This window comes from Protopterus annectens, chromosome 11.part0, assembly GCF_019279795.1.
Source record: "Protopterus annectens isolate FY-2018-M chromosome 11.part0, PAN1.0, whole genome shotgun sequence".
Classification (NCBI taxonomy): domain Eukaryota; kingdom Metazoa; phylum Chordata; order Ceratodontiformes; family Protopteridae; genus Protopterus; species Protopterus annectens.
Window position 1 is genome coordinate 1255336386 of NC_056745.1, and position 22450 is coordinate 1255358835.

The 22450-nt window shown below is 44.5% G+C and overlaps 1 protein-coding gene across 1 annotated transcript in view; it reads left to right on the top strand.

Annotated features, from left to right (window-relative positions):
* SAMM50 (SAMM50 sorting and assembly machinery component) overlaps positions 1-22450 on the top strand; it is a 1314985-nt gene that overhangs the window by 240264 nt on the left and 1052271 nt on the right. The window lies entirely within an intron of this gene.

Here is a 22450-nt window from a genome sequence, read left to right on the forward strand (position 1 = left end):
CGGAGCCGAATATCGGCTCCGACTCGGCCAATTTTACTAGCTCGAAATCTCTCATTGGCTGGGCCAAGTGGGTATCCCATTTTGCACTGCTCCATGTCCCCAGATCTCGTTTGCGTAGCTCGGACGTGGTCTAGCTTGGCTGTGGCTAAGTACCTTCTTTTTTGCTATTTCTCTTACATAAATTTGGTTTTTCATACCCAAAAAGCTATTTTGATAGCTATTCTTGTTGCTGTTGCTGTGTTTTTGTTGGTATCCCTAACTGTTCCAGCGGGCTAGGCCCGTTTTACTTAGAGGAACTAGTCCTCCCCTCTATTGTTAGTTGAACTTTAGTGTGATTGTGTTGGTCTTTGTGTCCTTTAACAGAACCGTTTCAGTTAGAGGTTCTTAGATTGTGTTGAGTAGAGTATTTTCCTGTGTTTCTACTTGAGTGTTGTTCCCGCCCTTTTGTGATTTGTGTCTAGGTAGTTTTGCTTAATGCTAGTTGTAAGATGTCTAAGGATCAAAAAGAGCATAAGCCTTCTGGCTTTAAAAAATGTTCCAAGTGTGGATATAAAATGTCCATCACGGATGGACACTCTGTGTGTGTTTACTGCCTTGGAGCCATCCATTTACAGGAGTCGTGTAGCTTTTGCCACGCGTTCAGTCCTAGGATGCTCCAGGTGAGGAAAAATAAATTAATCCTAAAGGGACTTCTAAAACCATCGTTTGAAGAAGCTATAGACTCAGCTTCCAGTCCTCAGTCTAAATCCAAAGCTTCCAAGGCTAAGAAAAGGTCTCCAGCTCCATCTGCCACTTCGGAGCCTCCAGAGAAGATTACTGTATTAGATTCTGCCTCCTCGGCTCCACTGTCCTCGGGGCCGCAGGAGGTATCGGTGCTAACTGAATCGGCGTTGGCTCCTATTATCCTTGAACCTATTCGGAGACGGTCGCCCAGTGTGAGACATGGTTCACCTGAAAAGAGATCTCAATCCCCATCACTCTCCTCCAAATCCTCCAGGCTTTCTGATTTGGATGTTGATAGGGTGGTGCAGAAGCTTCTGCAGTCGCCGGTGTTGGCTAAATTGTTCTCAGCTCCGACCTACTCTGCTCTGGAGCCAGTTCCTATGACCATTTTGATGATTCCTCCTCCAAGCACATCCTTGTCGTTGGAGCTGGTATGCTCCGCTCCGAGTGATGTTCCTGCGCCGGCTCTGATACCCCCTCCAGGTCTATCGGTGCCGACCTCTGCTCCGACCATGTCTGTTTCGTCCACAGGTTTGGAACTCCGGTCTCTTCCGTCGGGCCCGAGGGGGATACTTCAGGACATTTGTCAGTTCCGAGTCTCCCTCTCGGTGCATCGGCTCGTGGGACCCCGGTCGTGGCCTCGGAGGCCAGTCGGTCCTCGGACTCGGGGGGACCGGCCTTCGAGGCCATGCGGAGCACGCTGGCCAGATCGTCGGCTACATCACCCGGGTCGGTCATTCTGTCCCGCACCACCCTGGTGAGAGCCTCTGATACCCACCCATCCACGGACAGTAGAGCACCAGGCCCTAAGGATACCCCCACGAGCGGTCCCCAACTTTCTGAGTGTCTCCCGGAGTCCTTGCCTGAGGAGCCTCCTAGTAAGAAATTGTGCAAGAGGAAGCATATAGACTCCCAGGATGAGTCTCTCACCTCTGATACTGACCTTGAGGAATAGGAAGGGTCCCCCAAGTCATCCTGTGATGATGTTTCCTTCTCCGATATCCTGGAGATACTGAAACAAAGAGGTGATTGTCCTTCCAAAGCTCCTTCCGAGGAGGAGTCAGTATTCCTTAAGTCTTTTGGCGCTCAACCCTCTACCTCCTGGGTGTCTCCACCCTTCGACGAACTTCTTGACCTCATTTGTTGAAGAGTGTGGGAAAAACCCGATGTTCATCATGTTACCCTGCTGCAGTCATCACATTTGGATTATCCTGCTGTCAGGCGGTCCCGCAGTCGGCCGGAGTTCCAAAGTCTTGGTCCGGCGTCGGTTGCTGTCGCTTCTTCCCTGACATCAGAGTGCCAGGGGTATATCAGAGGCATCCAACGCCATTTTCTCCAGTCTTTCTTGCCGCGGTGCTCGAAGTAGAAGCAGTTCGCAAGTGCCGGTTGGCCGACACCTGAGATTTTCGAATCGAGTTTCAGTCCGAAGTCTTCAAAGCTAAGTACCCCATTGGGGAACCTTTTCTTGCCTCAGTCCGATGTCAGAAAAAGTTAACAATTGCATTTCTTGTGGGAAGCAAATACCTCATAAGGACTTTCATTCATTTTGTATACCTTGCCTAGGCCCAGACCACGACGTCACTGGTTGTCGGTTTTGTGCTAGGTTCAATAAGCGAACTATAAAGCGACGCTTTGATTTCGCACGACACTACTTCGGTAGAAAATTTAATTACACTATGCCGTCGGAGCAGCCGACTACCGGCGTGCATAAAAAACACAAAGATAAAGACAGGCAGCCTAGATCCAAGCCAGACTCCGAGGCCTCGACTGGGCCAGTCGCCGGTTCTCCGGTTTTCAGTGAGGCGCCTACGCAGCCCCTGGCTACCGCTGCATTGGATCTCCTGACCGCTCCGGATCCCCCAGCAGAGAGTTCTAGGCCGACGCAGCCATTTTCTTTAGGCCCTACCGACGACATTGCAGTAGGGGAAGCCGGTGCTGTAGAAACACCTTCGGTTTCTGAAGATGTCTTCAGACTGACTACTCTCACCATAAAATCTTTTGATAAGCTTAAGACTCCTCTAAAACCAAAAAAGCCTACACTTCAGTCTAAAGGTCAAGGCCCTATGCCTAAGAAATAGATGCTTAAAATGGCTGAAGATTTGATTTCTTTGATCAGGGGTCTCCCCCCCGACAAAAGGCCTAGACAAGAGGAGGATTATGTCTTCTCTGATCAAGTGTCTGTTTCCTCAGGCTCCTCTGAGGAACAAGATTACACCTTTCCCCCTTATGAAGATTCTGATGCTGAAGACTCCATCCCCTCAGCTTCTCCCCCTGAAGATTATTCCTTTGGGGAAACCTTACATACCATGAGGGAACATTTCCACTGGGAAGGTCAGGACTACTCCGATTCAAAGAAAAGGCTCCGAGAGTTTCTTTTACTCCCCCAGCACAGACCACTTGCTATCCCCCCAGTTTTGGACATTGTGGATGATGTTTTCTTAGAATCTAGTCTAAATCCAGATTCTCTGCCTCCTGCTCCAGCCAAACCTGACAGATACTATAGAGTGCCTGACTCACACAAATTCCTATACAAAAGCCCTGTTGCTGACCCAGAGACAATCTCCCAGGGTCTCAAAGGGGCTAAGGCTTCTATGGCTAAAAATCCTGTACCCTCAGAAAGGAACTCCAGAGCACTAGATAGGTGGGGGAAGAAGGTTTACACCTCAGCTGCTCTAGCTATGAGAGCACGAAATTGTCAATTTCACATGCTTAAATACAAGCAATTCCTAATGTCTCGAATAAAACAAAAGATGGGCACGCACCCTCAACAGTCTGAATTCAAGGAAATGCAAGATCTGTTGCATGCAGCTGAACATGTGGGCAAACATACTTTACAATGTGGTTTTGATGCCTTGGAAGCTTCCTCTAGAGCAGCTGTTACTGGATCTGTTATACGTAGGCATGCTTGGTTAAAGGAACAAACTCTGCCTGATCATGTTAAAGCAAAGTTACTGGATGCACCCTTACAGCAGGATGTCTTATTTGGGGTTAAAGCAGAGGAGGTTTTAAAGAAAATGGAGGATAAGGCAAAATCTATGCAGACAGTCAAAGATTTCTTACAGGTATAGCCCCCACGCTTCAGCAGAAATTGGCCAACAAAAAATTGGTCCTTTCCAGCTTCTGACAGACCACAGAGGGGTAAATACAGCTGCCCAAGGGGCAGAGGACAAGCACAAATTCCTTACAAACCTCGCCAATGGGGCACTGCAACACAGAAGGGAGGAGAAGACAGGTCCCAAACTGCTAGAAGGCAAACACAATGACTTAAACCTCAAACTGCCAAGCAAAACTCTCTTGGCAGCTCCCTTGGGAGGAAAATTAGCACATTTTGCAGACAACTGGCACATCGTCACAAAGGACAAATGGGTCCTAGACATTATCTCACATGGATACAGATTCCATTTCCACACCTTGCCAAGGATAAAAGGAATGCCAAACCTGCCACAAAATCAATGGGCAGAGGCACAAAAACAAATTACAGCTCTCATGGACATGAGAGCCATTCATCTGGTACCTAGATAGGAGCAAGGCCAAGGATTTTAGTCAAGGCTCTTTCTAGTCCCCAGAAAGGACAATGCTTGGAGACCCATTCTGGACCTTTCAGTTTTAAACACCTTCTTGCAAGTACCCAAATTCAAGATGCAAACACTACAACAGCTTCTTCCCATGTTGGGCAAGAAAGCTTGGCTAGTAACGTTGGACCTCAAGGAGGCATATCTGCATGTCCCTATCAGACAAAATTGCAGACGATACCTCTGTTTCATTGCAGGTTCAACCCATTACCAATTCTCTGCACTGTCCTTTGGCTTATCTACTGTGCCCAGGGTCTTCACAAAATGCCTGGCACCAGTAATTGCATACTGCAGACAAAGAGGAATTCAAATATACCCATACCTGGATGACTGTCTCATCCAAGCAGAAAGCAAGGACATTCTCTTACACCTAGCTTTTGTAAAACATCTTCTAAGTTGCCTAGGGTACACAGTAAATGAAAAGAAATCAAAACTAGTGCCCTCACAAAATATGACATTCCTGGGTGCCAGCTTGAATACAACGGCCCAGATGGCTTATCTGACGCCAGACAAACAACTACAATTAACTCAATACTTCAGAACAATGGCAACAAAGACCCAACTCCCTGCAAGAAAAATTCTGCAGGCCTTGGGCGTCATGGCATATTGCATACTACCAATACCATTTGCAAAACTGCATATGAGGAAATTACAATGGTACCTAAAAAGCGTATGGACTCAACACAACCACAGCTTGGAAACAATGATACTTCTCATTCCCTGCCTTCAACAGGAGTTCCTATGGTGGTCACAGGCATGTCACCTCAACAAGGGTCAGCCTTTCACCCTGCCCCCAGCCGGGCAAAGTATAACAACAGATGTATCGGACTATGCCTGGGGGGCACATATGGCAGGACGGTGCGTTCAAGGCATATGGACTGCAGATCAAAGGAATCTGCACATCAATCAAAAAGAAATGTTAGCTGTACAAAATGCTCTGACAGCCTTCAAGGACCTCTTACATCCAGGACAGCTTATCATAAGGACAGACAACACTACAGTAATGTGGTACATAAACAAACAAGGGGGCACACACTCCTACCCTCTATGCAGGCAAGCAATGACCTTGTGGAACACAGCACTTGCTTACCAAGTTCAATTACAAGCTCAATTCCTGCCAGGAAAAAAGAACACATTGGCAGACGACCTAAGCAGAAACATCATGGATCCCCACGAGTGGAAACTAGATCCACAAGTATTCGCAGTGGTAGCTCAAAAATGGGGGCTCCCAGACATAGACCTGTTTGTCAGCCCTCAAAACTATCAGCTAACAAAATTTTGCACAAGGACTCATCACCATCAAGCTTGGAAAGTGGACGCACTCTCATTCAGTGGGAAAATGCTAACAGTATATGCCTTTCCTCCATTACCCCCTCTCACAAAGGTGCTACTGAAAGTCAGGATGGAGAGACCCCGAATGATACTCATTGCCCCAGACTGGCCACGCCAGCACTGGTACCCACTATTAAGGAATATGGCCCAGGGCCCACCATGGATTCTACCACAAATTACCCACCTGCTCACACAGCAAGACAATCAGATTCTACACAGCCAGCTCAAAACCTTAAACTTGGCTGCATGGCAAATCACCTAAGCAATCAGCCAGCTCCTCTCTCACAAGCTGTTATGGATGTTATTCTGGAGGCCAGGAGGCCCAGCACCAGGAAAGCCTACTCAGACAAATGGAAAAGGTTTTGCGTCTGGAACCAAGCTAAAGGCCAAAATACCCTTCAGCCAGACATACCTCAGATTCTGCAATATTTAACTGAGATGTTACACAAAGGGCTTTCTTTTTCATCTATTAAAATCCACGCCTCAGCTATTTCTGCTCACTACAACACGGATCCTCCCTTATTTTCACATCCACTCCTAAGGCAGTTTCTCAGAGGGGCCAAAAACATTAGGCCTCCCAGGAGAGCACCAACACCTACTTGGGACCTCAACTTTGTTCTGGAAAAACTCACGCTACCTCCTTTTGAGCCAGCCTTCTCAGCTGACTTAAAGTTTGTATCATGGAAGACTGCCCTGCTGCTAGCAATTACTTCAGCTAGAAGAGTTTCAGAGCTTCAGGCACTAATGGCAGTAGAGCCTTTCCTCATTTTTCATCAAGACAGAGTTTCTTTACGAACTAACCCCTCCTTTATGCCTAAGGTGGTATCCAGTGTGGCTCTAAATCAAACCATCCATTTACCCACCTTCTTTCCAAATCCACAAAACAAAGGAGAAAGACTCCTGCATTCCTTGGACATTCACAGGCAGCTACGTTACTACTTGGATAAAACTAAGGTTTTCAGAAAATCGGACCAGCTTTTTGTATCCTATGCTACAGCATCACAAGGAAAGGCTATCTCAAAACAGACCATTCTGCTACACCCACCATGGAAAACCAGTTCCTGCTACCATAAGGCCCCACTCTACCAGGGCAGCAGCTACATCTACAGCCTTCCTCAGGGGGGTGCCAACCAAGGATATTCTGGAAGTTGCAACTTGGAGTACAGTACACACCTTCACCAAACATTACCACTTACCATTTTACTGTAAAACTAGAGCTGGCTTCGCCACTGCAGTTTTGCAGGGCCTTCTAGCCTCCTCTAACCCTGTTTGACTCCACCTCCCATCCTTAGCTTTGGGATTCTACCCAAGTGTGATTACTGCAGCAGGGTAACACGATGAACATAGTACAGTTTTGTACCTACCATAAATGTAGATGTTAAGTGTATACCCTGCTGCAGTCCAGGTTACCATCTCTCCATCCCCTCTGAACTAGCTGAACTTATCTCTACCACTCTATTCTATACTTTCTCTGTGGTGTATTTGCTTGTGCCTAAGGCTTTTGTTTTATTTTTTCATATAGCTATATGTATATATGTATATATATATATAATTTTGCCTACCTATTAGGGGCACCTGACATCTGGGGCAAGAAAAACTGAAGAAAATTGCGTCGGATGCCTCTGATATACCTCTGGCGCTCTGACGTCAGGGAAGAAGCGACAGCAACCGACGCCAGACCAAGACTTTGGAATTCCGGCCGACTGCGGGACTGCCTGATGGCAGGATAACCCAAGTGTGATGACTGCAGCTGGGTATACACTCGAACATCTACATTTATGGTAGGTACAAAACTGTACTATTCTGTGGAGCCCGTGCCCAGGCATCCCAACAAATTCCTTTCCACCCGCCAGGGCAAAGAGTTTCTGTGAAAAGGAGTCCCTGTGGATGCCATGGTGGTGGCGGCAGCCACCCAGAAAGAAGTAGCAGAGTCTTCTTCATCCGTCCATCCTCCTAACAAGGAGTCTAGGACCATGGATCGGTACGGGAAGCGTACCCTATCTTCAGCAACCTTCACTTTACGGTCGCTGAATTATCTGTCTCATTTCACTCGGCTCCAGAGAGATCTCCTCAAAGAGTTGGGAGATGCTCTTGCGGGTAACGTACCTGAGGCGGTGGCTCAAACGGTTAACGCCCAGGTCTCTACCCTCAACTCCATTGCTAACTCGTCTATGCGGCTCATTTCGTATGCAGCCGAGGGAGCGAGTAGGGCAGCAAGCTCAGAGGTCGCCCTTAGAAGGCAAGCCTGGCTGTGCCTGTGTCACTTTACGGAGGCCTTCAAGTCTTCCTTCACTGACGCCCCATTTGACGGTTCCTCCTTGTTTGGGACCAAAGTAAAAGACACCCTCACCAGGTGCGAGCAAGAGGGAAAGACCCTGTCTGCCGTAGGGTTCCGTTTTTCCCTTCCTTCTAGGCCTTATCCCAAGGCCCAGCGGGGGGGGAGGGGGAGATGTGGTTCAAGAAATCACAGAGGTTTTTTCCTGCCACACAAGGTGAACCCCCTTCCAGAGGCGGGGGGGGGGTATTCAGGGAGATGTCGCTCTAGAGGCAGAGGGGGGCCCCCGCAACTCTGGAGACTGCGACTCCTTCCGTGGCTCTCCATACTCTCACTCCTGAGGGCGTGCCCGACTGTGCTTATCCTGAGCCAGTCGGGGGTCGAATTTCCTTATACCCGGAAGCCTGGGAGAGCATTACTCAAGACCGATGTGTATTACGGATAATTTCCAGAGGTTACCTCATTCCATTCTCTTCAGTACTCCCGCCAATCAGAAAAATCCCAGACGTTCCACCCAGTCAAAGGGATCAAGCAGCCTCAGAGGTCTCGCAGTTGCTAGAAAAAGGAGCCATCCAATGAGTCCCCTCAGACCAGATCAGATTAGGGACTTACTCAACATTCTTTTTGATGCCGAAAAGAACAGGTGACTTGAGACCCATACTAGATCTCAGTCAACTCAACAATCATGTACACAAGTCTAAGTTCCATATGGTCACACCACAATCGATTCTCCCATTGTTGGGAGAGGAGGTATGGATGTGCTCCATCGACCTCAAGGATGCTTACTACCATGTAAAAATGGACAGAGCATCCAGGAGTCACCTACGCTTCCGGCTGGGAGCCAGTCACTTCCAGTTTCGAGCCCTGCCCTTTGGTCTCACCACAGCCCCCAGGGTGTTCACCAAATGTATGGCGGTGGTGACTGCTCACTTGAGACATCAGGGATTCCAGGGGTTTCCATACCTGGACGACTGGCTCCTTACCGCCTCCACCAGGCATCAACTAGTTCAGACCAGGGACGCTACCATCAGTCTATGTCACCAGTTGGGCATAAAAATAAACTGGGAAAAATCTGCCTTTATTGCCCTCACAGCGTGTCACCTTTATAGGAGCAGATTTAGACACCATTCAAATGCAAGCATTCTTACCACAAGAAAGGATCACAGTATTACAACAACAAATACACATGCTGATGCCCCTGAGACAAACGAAGGCAAGACTGGTTCTCCAACTCCTAGGGACCATGGCAGCAACTGTCATGTTGGTCCATCTAGCGAGATTACACATGAGACTTCTTCAATGGCTCCTCTTTGTCCAATGGTCCCTCCAAAGACTCCCATTATCTCATCCCATCTTACTCACGAACAGGTGCAAGCAGGACCTCCATTGGTGGCTGTGCACCAACAATTTGAACGGGGGAAAGTCCTTCGTTCCACCCGTCCCTGTTGCCACGGTGACCACGGATGCCTCCCAGATTGGGGTGGGGGGCATTATCTCGGCAGGACAGTCCAAGGCACGTGGCAGGAACACGAGATACATTTGCATATAAACATCCTGGAGATGAGAGCAGTGCTTCTTGCGTTGCAGGCACTTCAAGAAGTTCTTCCTCTCAGGACTATTGCGATGCACTCGGACAACATGTCAGTAGTGTGGTATCTCAACAAGCAAGGAGGAAACCGGTCTTACACTCTGTGCAGAGAGGCTATGCGAGTGTGGCATTGGGCATTAGCTTCCCAACGGTTTCTGGTGGCAATGCACATTCCAGGGAAGTCCAACGTAATAGTGGACAGGCTAAGCAGAGCTATCCTTATGCCTTACGAGTGGTCCCTGAATCGCCTGGTTGCAGAGCGAATCTTCAGCAGATGGGGTCAGCCTTGCTGCGACCTTTATGCCAGCCCTCTCGATGCGAAATGGAGCAACTACTTCACGCTGATCCCCCCACAGGGGGAATCACCCAGGGACGCTCTGGTCCACGACTGGCCCTCCGGTCTACTTTATACTTTCCCTCCGTTTCCCCTGCTGTCAAGGGTGATTGAGAAAGCGCAATCCTTGGGAAGCAGAATGATTCTGATTGCCCCACACTGGCCTCGTCAAGTCTGGTTCCCCTTTCTTCAACCATACATTGTGGACACTCCTTGGATTCTGAACCCTCAACCAGATTTACTGACACACATGTCGGGACAGTTCCACCCCTCTCTGATGACCCTCCGGTTGACAGCCTGGCTACTCCACTTCCATCGTTAGTCAGAAGTCATAATTTCTTACCGGATGTGGTCCATATATTATCGTCCTCTCATAAGCCATCCACTAGAAAGATTTATTCTAGTAAATGGAAAAGGTTCTCTGGGCCCATACCAGAGGCATTGATCCATACACAGCCCCAGTAGATTCAGTTCTGGAGTTCTTGTCTACGCTTTTCTATCAGGGGTCCGCATCAGCCACCATCAAAGTTCAGCTGGCAGCGATATCTAATTTCCACATAGTGAATGAACCTAGTCTTATGGCACACAGACTATGCAAAGCATTCCTTAAAAGTACTGTGCTGCTTCGTCCCCCATTGTCCGAACCTATCATGCCCTGGGATCTCAATTTTGTTCTACAAGCCCTTACTTTACCACCATTTGAGCCTGCAGCTACCTGTGAATTAAAATTCTTGACATGGAAAACATCATTCTAAACAGCAGTCACTTCAGTGAGGCGGGTTTTGGAAATTCAAGCCCTCTCCATCAAACCCCCATATTTAATCTTCCATAAAGATAGGGTCTCTCTTAGACCAAACCTCTCGTTCCTTCCTAAAGTGGCTTCCGTGTCTAACATGAATCAGTCCATTGAGTTGCCTGTTTACTTTCCCCACTTTTCCAACAAGGCAGAATTTAGATTTCACCAACTGGATGTGCATAGACAATTACGCTTCTATCTACACCGGACAAAAGATATCCGAAAATCTGACCAACTCTTTGTCTCCTTTTTGGAAAACCGAATGGGTTCTCCAGTATCCAAGGTCACGCTGTCTAGATGGATAGCCAGTTGTATCTCTTTCATCTATCAGGCAGGAGGTAAAAATTTGCCTTTTCCAGTCGAGGCACATTCCACTCGGGCTGTCTCTACATCCACAGCCTATCAAGCTAGATTGTCAATGGATGATATATGTGCTGCAGCTACTTGGGCTTCTCCTTACACCTTCGTTTCTCATTACAAATTGGACGTGGTCTCCAGGGGCAGGTCTTCCTTTGGCTCCACAGTTCTCAGGAGTATTTTCCTATGAGTCACCCAGGATGTAGGTGCTAGGGACGCTGTCCCACGGGTAAGAATGTAGGCGAGATAGGACTACATAACATCAAGAAGTTATGTACTCACCTTAACTTTCGATGTATGTACTCCATCTCGCCTCACATTCTTACTTACCCTTCCACCTTCCCCCTTCCTGGAAGATTTGGAGGTTAGGTTGCCATCTATAGAGTCCCTTTGATTACTTTATTTTTTTATATGGATGTGATGTGTGTATGGAGTACAAATGATTTTCGCAGCAAACTAGATCTGGGGACATAGAGCAGTGCACCATAGGTTACCCACTTGGCCCAGCCAATGAGAGACTTCGAGCTAGTAGAATCGGCCGAGTCGGAGCCGATATTCGGCTCCGAACCCATGGGTAAGAATGTGAAGTGAGATGGACTACATACATCGAACGTTATGGTGAGTACATAACGTCTTGATTTATTACATGCAGCTGAACAAGTGGGAAAGCATACTTTGCAATGTGGTTATGATTCACTGGAGGCCTCTTGCAGGGCTGCTGTTACAGGTTATGTTATTAGAAGGCATGCTTTGTTAAAGGAACAGAATCTGCCTGATCATGTTAAAGCAAAATTATTAGATGCTCCTTTACAGCATGATACTTTGTTTGGTACTAAAGCAGAAGAGGTGTTGAAAAAAATGGAGGATAAAGCAAAATCCATGCAGACAGTTAAGGATTTCTTACAGGTACAGCCACCCAGATTTAGCAGAAACTGGCCTTCTAAAAACTGGTCCTTTCCAGTGTCAGACAGACCACAAAGAGGCAGATACAGGTGTCCTAGAGGCAGATCTCAGCCCTAAGGCTCATACAGGCCTAAACAATGGGGTGCTCCTACCTCCAAAAGTGGAGAAGACAAATCACAACCTTACAGGAAACAGTTCCAATGACTTTCCTCTGCCAGAACCAAGCACTTTTCTTTTGGCAGCCCTCTTAGGGGGAAAACTAGCACTTTTTTCATCAAATTGGCAAATGGTTACCCAAGACAAATGGGTCTTGAACATAGTGTCCCAAGACTACAGGTTCCATTTTCACACCCTACCAAGGTCAAAAGGTATGCCAGACCTGCCACACAATCAATGGACGGAGGCACAAAAGCAAATTACAGCCCTCATGGACATGAGGGCCATTCAACAAGTACCATAAGAAGAGCAGGGGCAAGGATTTTACTCCAGACTTTTCTTAGTGCCCAGAAAGGACAAAACCTGGAGACCAATACTGGACCCGTCTATACCAAATGCGTTTCTGGAAGTTCCAAAATTCAAGATGTTGACTCTACAGCAGCTACTGCCCATGCTGGGCAGGAAGGCTTGGCTCGTAACTTTGGACCTAAAAGAGGCATACCTGCATGTCCAAATCAGACAATCTTGCAAAAGATGCCTCAGATTCATAGCTGGCTCAATGCACTACCAATTCTCTGCACTGCCCTTTGGCTTATCTACTGCACCCAGGGTCTTCACAAAATGCTGGCACCAGTAATTGCGTTTTGCAGACAAAGAGGAATTCAAATATATCCCTACTTGGACGACTGCCTTATTCAAGCAGAGAACAAAGACATTCTTCTAAAGCATATGGCGTTTGTAAAAAGATTACTAATTGGCCTAGGGTACACAGTAAACGAAAAGAAATCAAAACTAGTGCCCTCTCAAGAGATAATATTCCTGGGTGCAAGCTTAAATACAACTGCCCAGATGGCTTATCTCACGCCAGACAAACAAAAACAACTGACTTCTTACTTCAAAAAATTGGCAACAAAAACCCACTTATCTGCAAGGAAAATCCTGCAGGCCTTGGGTTTCATGGCATCTTGCATTCTACTAATTCCATATGCCAGACTGCATATGAGGAAACTACAGTCGTGTCTAAAACGTGTTTGGACTCCGCATTGCCACAGCCTGGAGACAGTAATTACACTCATTCCCCGCCTGCAGCAGGAGTTTCGATGGTGGGCAGAGGCCTGTCACCACAACAAAGGTCTGCCATTCAGTTTACCCACAGCCAGACAGACACTGACAATGGATGCATCAGATTATGCCTGGGGGGCCCATATGGCAGGAAAATATATTCAGGGCACATGGCCTGCAAGCCAGATGCATCTTCACATCAATCAAATCAATCAAAAAGAGATGCTAGCTGTTCAACATGCCCTGACAGCTTTCAAGGATCTACTTCAACCAGGACAGCTACTGATAAAGACAGACAATACTACAGTCATGTGGGACATAAACAAGCAAGGAGGTACACATTCCTACCCCCTCTGCAGACAAGCAATGACCTTATGTGACACAGCATTGGCTTATCAAGTTCACCTGCAAGCACAATTCCTGCCAGGAAAAACAAATACTCTGGCAGACGAACTAAGCAGAAACCTCATGGATCCCCACAAATATAAACTGGATCCACAAGTCTTCAGCATGATAACAAGGAAATGGGGATGCCCAGATATAGATCTATTTGCCTCCCCTCACAACTGCCAATTGCAGAGATTTTGCACAAGGATTTATAACAAGCAAGCATGGAGAGTGGACGCCCTATTCTTCAGCTGGAAACATCTAACAGTATATGCCTTTCCTCCACTGCCTCTCCTTCCCAGGGTACTCCTAAAGGTCAGACAAGAGAAGCCAAAAATGATACTGATTGCACCAGACTGGCCATACCAGCACTGGTACCCAATCCTAAAGAGCTTGCCTCAAGGTCCAGCATGGATATTGCCTCAAACTTCTCACTTGCTGACTCAACAAAACAATCGGGTCCTGCACAGCCAACTCAGGACCTTAAATCTGGCAGCATGGCGGATAATGTAGCCATTCAGAACACTCCTCTTTCAAAATCTGTTATGGATGTTATCTTGGAGGCCAGAAGGCCCAGTACCAGAAAATCTTATGCAGAAAAATGGAAGAGATTCTGTGCTTGGAACCAGGAACAAGGCATTGAAAACATGTACCAGATATCCCTCAGATTTTACAATGCCTAACTGAGATGCTGAACAAAGGCCTTTCTTTCTCATCAATTAAGATTTATGCCTCTGCCATTTCAGCCCATTACAATACGGAACCACCTATCTTTTCTCATCCTTTAATAAGGCAGTACCTCAGAGGGGCCAAAAACATCAGGCCTCCAAGGAGAGCACCAATTCCGGCATGGGACCTCAATTATGTTTTGGAAAAACTCACACTGCCTCCTTTTGAGCCAGCCTCAACAGCTGATATAAAATTCTTATCCTGGAAAACAGCTCTGCTCCTAGCAATAACCTCTGCAAGACGAGTCTCGGAGTTACAAGCACTCATGGCTGTGGAACCTTTTATCATTTTTCATCCAGACAGGGTTTCTCTGTGGACAAACCCAACATTTATGCCTAAGGTGGTGTCCAGTGTGGCCCTCAACCAAACCATTCACTTGCCTACCTTTTATCCAAACCCAAAGAACAAGGGTGAGAAAATTCTGCATTCTTTGGGCATACACAGGCAGTTACGCTTCTACTTGGACAGAACTAAAGCTTTCAGAAAGACTGAGCAACTTTTAGTGTCATATGCTGCAGGATCGCAAGGAAAGGCTATCTCAAAACAGACTATTTCTAAATGGAAAAACCATTGCATCTGTTTCTGCTAATTTCAACATGGCAAATCAGTGCCTAAGGGCATTTAGGCCTCATTCTACCAGAGCAGCAGCCACTTCAGCAGCCTTCCTTAGAGGAGTACCAACCAAAGACATCTTAGAGGCTGCAACTTGGAGTTCAGTGCACACTTTCACAAAGCACTACCACTTACCTCTTTACTCTAAATCCAGAACAGGCTTTGCCACTGCAGTTCTGCAGGGCCTCATAGCCTCTCCTAATCCTATTTAGCCCAGCCACCCATCCTCAACTTTGGGATTCAACCCAAGATTAATGACTGCTACAGTGAAACACGATGAACATAGTACAGTTGTGTACCTACCATAAATGTAGATGTTCGAGTGTATTCACTGTTGCAGTCCAGGTTACCCACCCACCATCCCCCTTTTCTTTGCTGGGACTTATCTGTGCTTCTCTATACTATACAACCTATGTGGTGTATTTGCTTGTAGATGAAGGAAATGTTATTTTTGTGCATGCATACTTATTGGCATATTTTTTCAGCCTACCAATTTGAGGTCACCTGACATCTGGGGCAAGAAAAACTGAAGAAAATGGCATCAGCTGCATCTTTTATACCCCTGGCGCACTGACGTCAGTGAAGAGGCGACAGCAACCGACGCCAGACCTAGACTTTAGAATTCTGTCCGACTGCGGGTAGCCTGCCAGCAGGATAACCCAAGAGTAATGACTGCAACAGTGAATACACTCGAACATCTACATTTATGGTAGGTACACAACTGTACTTTTTTCCTGCTATGAGGAGAGTAGAGATTGGACTTTATTGAGAGGTTTTGGTGTGGTTTGTTTGGGGATTTACTTTTTTATAGCTACTTTCCAGATGTCCAGCACAGTATTTTGTGCAAGAAAGACTCGAATGTGTGTTGGAGAGTTATTGAGTGGTAATCCTTGCTGTAGCATATAAACCAGAAATTGAAGTAATTTGATCCAAGGGGACTTAGTTCTTACTTATTGAAGAAAATGTTCTAGGTTGTTTGTTTTGATATGTTTAAAATAAAACTGAAATGTAGAGGAGGTTTGCATTGGCTGTGGCAGAGGAGGATGGTTTGAGGAAGGCTGGTATATTCTGAGATAAGGTCAGATGGTGGGAATGCAGATTTCATATTATGTGGGTTTGTCTGGAATTTCCTTCTTTTTAGTCAATTGTTTTCTTTCCAGAACTATCTGAGTTTTTTTTTATTTTTTCATGTGTTGGTTTTTATGCCACCTTATTGTCTGTTTAGAAAAGATTTGGAGTTCTGAATTGAGTGTATTATTGTTTATTACTGGGGGATGGGTTAGTTTTTCATATACATCTGGCTTCATCTCGGAATTGTAGAAGCATTTTGAGTTCTGTATCTACTAATTTGTTTTTTGGCATATATCACCAAGATGTAAATTAGAGTGTCTTTGTGAGGAAATATGTAGCAAGGCTATTGTTATTAACATTTAAGATAATGTCTAGTCCATTTTGGAAGTAGGATCTTTTGCTTTGATTGTATTGGAGTCCATCTTTGGGCGAAAAGTGATATGTTTTGGAGGATTTCTGTAGCTGCTGTAACTGGTAAGCATCACTGATAGTGAGCCTCAGGTAAAGTGTTACATAAATTGTATGAATGATACCAAGGCTCTGAACATTGGCAAGTCATCTGATGGAATAAGGTGCTTAACCTAAGTGACATTCCTCAGAGGATGTTAACAAGACTTCTCAGCAGCTGAGATCTGGATCTGAAGTGTCCATTGAAGTTCACCTCAAGGGTATTCACCTTAAACTCAAACTTCAGGTTATAACTCCTATAAATGATAGGAGTCTCACAGACAGTAGTAGTGGTTGCTCTACACATGACATGAAAGGCTACAGTGATGGTTTTGGATGGTTTGAGTGTTAGCTAGTTTTGATGTGGATTTAATAGGATGCCTTCCATAGAACCCTCAAATTCAGAAGCAGTGTGGTCCTTAGGGAAGGAGAGACAATTCTGAGCATTTTCTGCTTAACATTGATGCCATTAATCTTCCCATCTGATAAAATCTGCAGGTGACAGCATGTGTACATGGTAAACGGAAGTGGGACAAGTACTGAATTCTGTGGAACACCTCAACTCAGAAAGGAGGCCGTAGATGTGTCAACACCAGAAACCACCATCTGAATATGCTTGGTGTGGGGGGGGGGTTAAGCACAATCAGGGACTATGAAAGATGTCCCACAGTAGGTACTCAGGCTTTCCAATAAGGTCTGTTAGTTAACTGTATAAAAACAGCATATAGATCAGTGAGGATCAAGATGAAATAGAACAGATGAGTTTTGGCCACAACGAATCATCAACTACTCAAACAAGTGATTGCTAACCACAAGCCATTAGCCATTTGAATTAGTTTACTAACAGTGTCATAGTGAGCTCTGAAATCAGAATGTAATTCTTGAGAGTCTGTGTGATCAAGGCCTCCTTTAAAACAGCTGGAAGCAGAACAGTCCATAGGATCTGACAATTCTGGAAATGAGCTGACCAAGGCTGTCGAAGCAAGACATAAAGACAGTGGTAGATCCTAGTTCTAACCCACAGGTAGACATAATCAAGCAAGCAATGTCAGAATCATCCCAAGCCTAAACTGGTAAATCTGTGTTTGAATAAATTAAATATTTTAAGGTCACTTCTTGGAGAGTGCTGTGTCTGATTTATTTTACTGTGCACAAATCTGAGTAGCTAGTTCACATTAATATGAGAAGCATGCCTTCTGAGAGATTGAGAGCATCTCGACTGTGCATTTTACTCCCATTTCAGACATGTTGATATGCCACTATCCAGTGGGAGAAATCTTCCTGGGCAGATGATATGTCTTACTAGATGTGTGTAACTGGTACCTGGAATAATGCAGGTTCAGTTTGTCCACCGGGATACAAGGTAAGTCTCCAGCAGGGCTTCAGCCTTAACTCCGCTGTCTGAGTATACTGCAGAGTTTAAGATCATAGCATGGCTTATACTAACCATCAGAAACTGAGCTAACACTAACAAGGGTAAATTTCTCTAGAGCTACTGTACTGCACATCCACCACATCAAGATCATATTCACCATAGTCCATGCTAACTTGTTATGGAACTAGATAACGATTACAACTAGGAATGTTACTTAAATTCTTGTAATCAACCATGTCAGTGTCAGGAGGGGATAGCATAGTGTACCTCCGATACAAAATCGAATGATTGGTGATCTGACCAAGAGATAGGTTCTGTTTTTATATCTAAGTTGATCGACAATGTGAAGTACCAATCAGAGAGCGGACACCTCTGGATACAAAAGTAATTTAATAAATCTAAAGCCTTACATAATGGAGCAGAGTTTTTTTTTCTTTCATGAAATTCAGTTGTTATTGATGCAGATGTTTAAATTGCCCAAAACATGACAGTTTACACATTCAAGGAAAAAATTGATCGTGGAATATACAAAGTAGTCTGGCCAGTGAACCATTTACTCCATAACAGTGCACTACTCTAGGCCTTGCGTCTCTTTCCAAAGCTGGACAAAACCAGTCATACATGGGGTGAATTTATGAATGCACATCCAATTACTTAGCTCTTTTTTGAAGTAAGATAATGAATTACAGTACTTAATTGTGAACATATTTTGATGACTTTTATATAAAAGTATGTCTATGTCACCAGTGATAATTCAATAAGGGAGCTTAAAAAACACTGCAAGATACTGCAAGACAAATGCATTATTCCACCCTGTTTTGTGTATTTAAGTAAATTTAGGTCACTGGTCCTATTTGTGGGACTGTTTGATTTGTAAAGGTGCAAATGTTTTATACTACTGGAACCCTTTTGGCTAATATGAGACCGATATCACCCCAAAGAGCCTATAAGATGCTGAGTACAGGGGATGAGCTTCCAGCCTGTCCTGGTAGCTCAGTTTTTTTAAGCCGTTGATCTTTAGTTAGGAAACTCTTTAGCCTTTTCAGTTGCTTGATGTGCCTCGTGAGATGCATCCTAAAATGGGGTGGGGTGGGGGGTTCCTATGGCAGGAATGATCAGTGCAGAATACAATGAGGTAAGGACTTCTTTTGATCTTGAAGCTGCATCTTTTGCAAGGAGTTGTGTGAGGTAAAAGGATTTTCTAATGAGCATTGCAATGTTATAATTAAATGAAAGGGAACTATCCACCCATGTTCCAAGATCTTTCACACATTCTGAATTAGAAGTGGGATATTAACTGTACTGTAAGCTAGAAGGAGGGATTTTTTTTTTTTATCGAATGTGACAGTGTCACACTTTCTGGCATTTAATTTGAGTATGTTTTTATTATATCAGTTATTAACAAATGTAAGCTCATGTTGGAGTGCTTGTGTGTTGGATGGGGACTTGAGAATGACATGTGACTATATATATATATATATATATATATATATATATATATATATATATATATATATATATATATATATGTGTGTGTGTGTGTGTATGTGTATTTATACGTATATATGTATATTTTAAAAGGAATTTTATAATGGATTTGTCATTATTATAGATGTGCATAATTTATATTGTGAGCTAATATAAGGTTTTTAGTATAATATTACAGCACTTTTTGGTTGTTGAAATTATTGCACATTTGATTTTGTATTTATTGTATTAGTTTTAGTAAGTTTTATGTTTGGTTTTTCATTGTTTTAAGTTTTATTTTGTATTTTATTGGTGGATAGCATTATAGTATGTTTTTATATAACATGCTATTCCTTTAAGGACTAATTATTTGTTAGGTAGTCGGATGGGCTGAAGCATGTGACTGTATGATTTCTCCTATTTAAATGTTGTATTAATGCAGTTGATTTGTACTGATGAAGGGTGTAGACCCAAAAGCTTTATGTAATAAACTTTTTGGTCTGGTATAGTCGTGTGCGACTTGAGAATGACACCCAGTTGACGATCATTTTTAGACATTAATTAGATATCTTCATTTGTGTTTTGGAGATCAGAGAATTAAATGCCAAATAGAAAGGGTCTTCGGATAAATCCTTGGGGAACTCCACTAGCAGTTTTCTTTAAGCTGTCTGAAGAAACACCCAGTACAGGGTGAGTTCTGTCTTTTAACCAGTTTGCAATTTATCTAATTAGATAGGGGTCATGTTGAAGTACATTTAGTTTTTGTTATGCTGGCATGCGACATAGTATCACAAGGTCAAGGTATGCTTTATGAATAGCATCCCCATTGTCCAATGCCTGTGTCCCCTCTTGAAGTTTACATATTCATCAGATTGACTTTCTCAGGGGTGGATCCTAACTGCTAAGGGTCAAGTCTGATAAGATTTTTGATATCAGTGTTAATCAGACCTGTTATGGTATGTTCATTGGTTTTGTGTACGATACTCAAACTGATGGGTCTGTAATTTCTGGGGTCAGTGGTGAAGCTACAGTTTTGAATGGGGATGAAGCCAGTTATTTAGCTCAGGTTGAATAGGTTAAGGGGTGGGTGTGCCATCACTTGTTTAATGCTGTTTATTAGACAGCCAAATATTTTATCAGGTCCAGCGGATGATGTATTTTTTAAGCTCCCTTATTGAATTATCACTGGTGACATAGACAGACTTTTATATAAAAGTCATCAAAATATGTTAACAAGTTCACATTTACAAACCTTATACATCACTTGTATTGATCTGATGTTGTCACTCTTCATTTTATCCTTGATATATGGGTTCTGTTCAAAATATCAGAACAGACTCTGCCATTACTACAGCCCACGAGAACCAAAAAGACTCTTGAGCTTATGTCCTACCCAGAATGCTCCTCTCCAGCTTACCTCAACCCTTGTTTACTGCTTTTTTTGTGATAGATGTGTTGCTAACTAGTTCTTGAGCTAAATGTTTTTTTTCTTTTGTATTTCTAAACTCTGTACTGATGTAAGATTTTTCTTCTGTAGTGTTGTTGGTGTCATTTCTCTATAGCATACCCTGTTTTTGATAGCTGTTAACCTCTCCTGTCTGCTTTTCCCGTATACACTTTGGTGGTTTCTTGCCTGCCATTGTTGGTATGTTTCCACACCTTTGGGTACACTATTCTACCATTGTTGGTAACCTTTATCTTTAACCCTTTTTCTCTTACCCTTTAAAAAAAAGTACAAATTCTGTACTCCTATCTTTGTCTGTTTAGTTAGTTAATATTGTTTTTGCCATATAGTGCGTGTGTGTGTGTATGTGTGTGTGATTCTCGTGTGAATCATGGCTGATAAAAGCAAAGGCACCTTCAGATTTAAGAAATGTATTGAGTGTAACCATAAACTGCCCAATTCTGATGGGCACTCTTTGTATTTACTGTTTGGGACCGGTGCACTTACAGGAACATTGTTCCATTTACCATGGTTTGGTTTCAGTCACCGTTCCCTGGTGGAAAGAAAGAACAAATTGTTATTAAAAGGAATGATTAAATCTGCCTTTAAGGAGGCCATCTCTGGTCATGATAATAAAAAAATAAAAGTAAAACAGATGTTTCTTCCCCTTCCTTGTCTTCCTTCCTCTTCAAAAGTTGATAAACGTAGAAAAAGGAGTCTATCGGTGCCAGCTTCTTCCTCAACACCGATGACCAAAAGATTTAAAACTTTTGTTCCCTCTTCCAGTGCGGACCCGGTAGTAAAGGATACTTAAGTGCCAACCTTGGTACCGAAAGTTTCACCTCCACCAGTGATAAACTTGTCAGCACAGATCCAAGACCAGACCTTAGAGATGATAGTCTCTGCGCTGTCTACCATTTCAGCACTGATGGCTTCCGTGCCAAAGGAAAATACTGAATACTCATTCCTTGATCATCCTAAGACCAGATATTCCCTGTCCATAAATCCTTTTGCAGGTCAGTTACCCAGACCCTTTTCAGAACAACCAAAATCGCCTTCTATCCACTCAATTAATTCCACCAAGACTCTAACAGAATTGGATGTGTTGAGATTGGTGGATTAGCTTCTTGCAGCGAGGGGAATTTCAGGCATGTCCTCTGTTCTAGCTTCTTCTGGTGCCAGAACCCTTCCTTCATCGACTCTGACTAGTCTTCCTCCTCTGAGACCTTTGAGATCCTGGCACCGAGTTTCCCAGTGCGGACTTTTTGGTCCCGGCAAGGTACCAATTCCTACCTGAGTTCTTAGTCTCTTTCCAATCCGGAGACCTCTTGGGGTCATTGCTATGCTGTCAGTTCTGGGGGCAGGACTCTACTCTAGTTTTTTTGGAGCCATCTCTGCACCTTGGGGCTTCGGCACATGTTAGCTCGACCATGGCTTTGGCCTTGGGAATGGTTTCTTCGGCGTGGGGAGAGACCACAGCTCTGAGGCAATCTTTCTTGGTTCCGGGCCATGGAGAGATCTCTGTCCACTGTGTGCATTCAGTCAGCTCCATCCCTGTCGGAGCAGTTTCCCGGTCCTTCCCCTCATCCAGAGCTTCGACCAATTCCAGCACCTGGACAGTGAGCTCTGAAACTGCAGTAGTCATCTATACAGATTTTGTTCTCTTCTGACTCCTCCCCAGATCATCCCACTGAGGAGGTTCCTCAGAAGAGGAAGTGTAAGAGGAAACACCTAGATTCCCCAGAGGAATCATCACAGAGGACACTGAGTATGATGAAGAGGAGGGTTCCCCACAGTCACCCCCGAAAGATGTCTCTTGT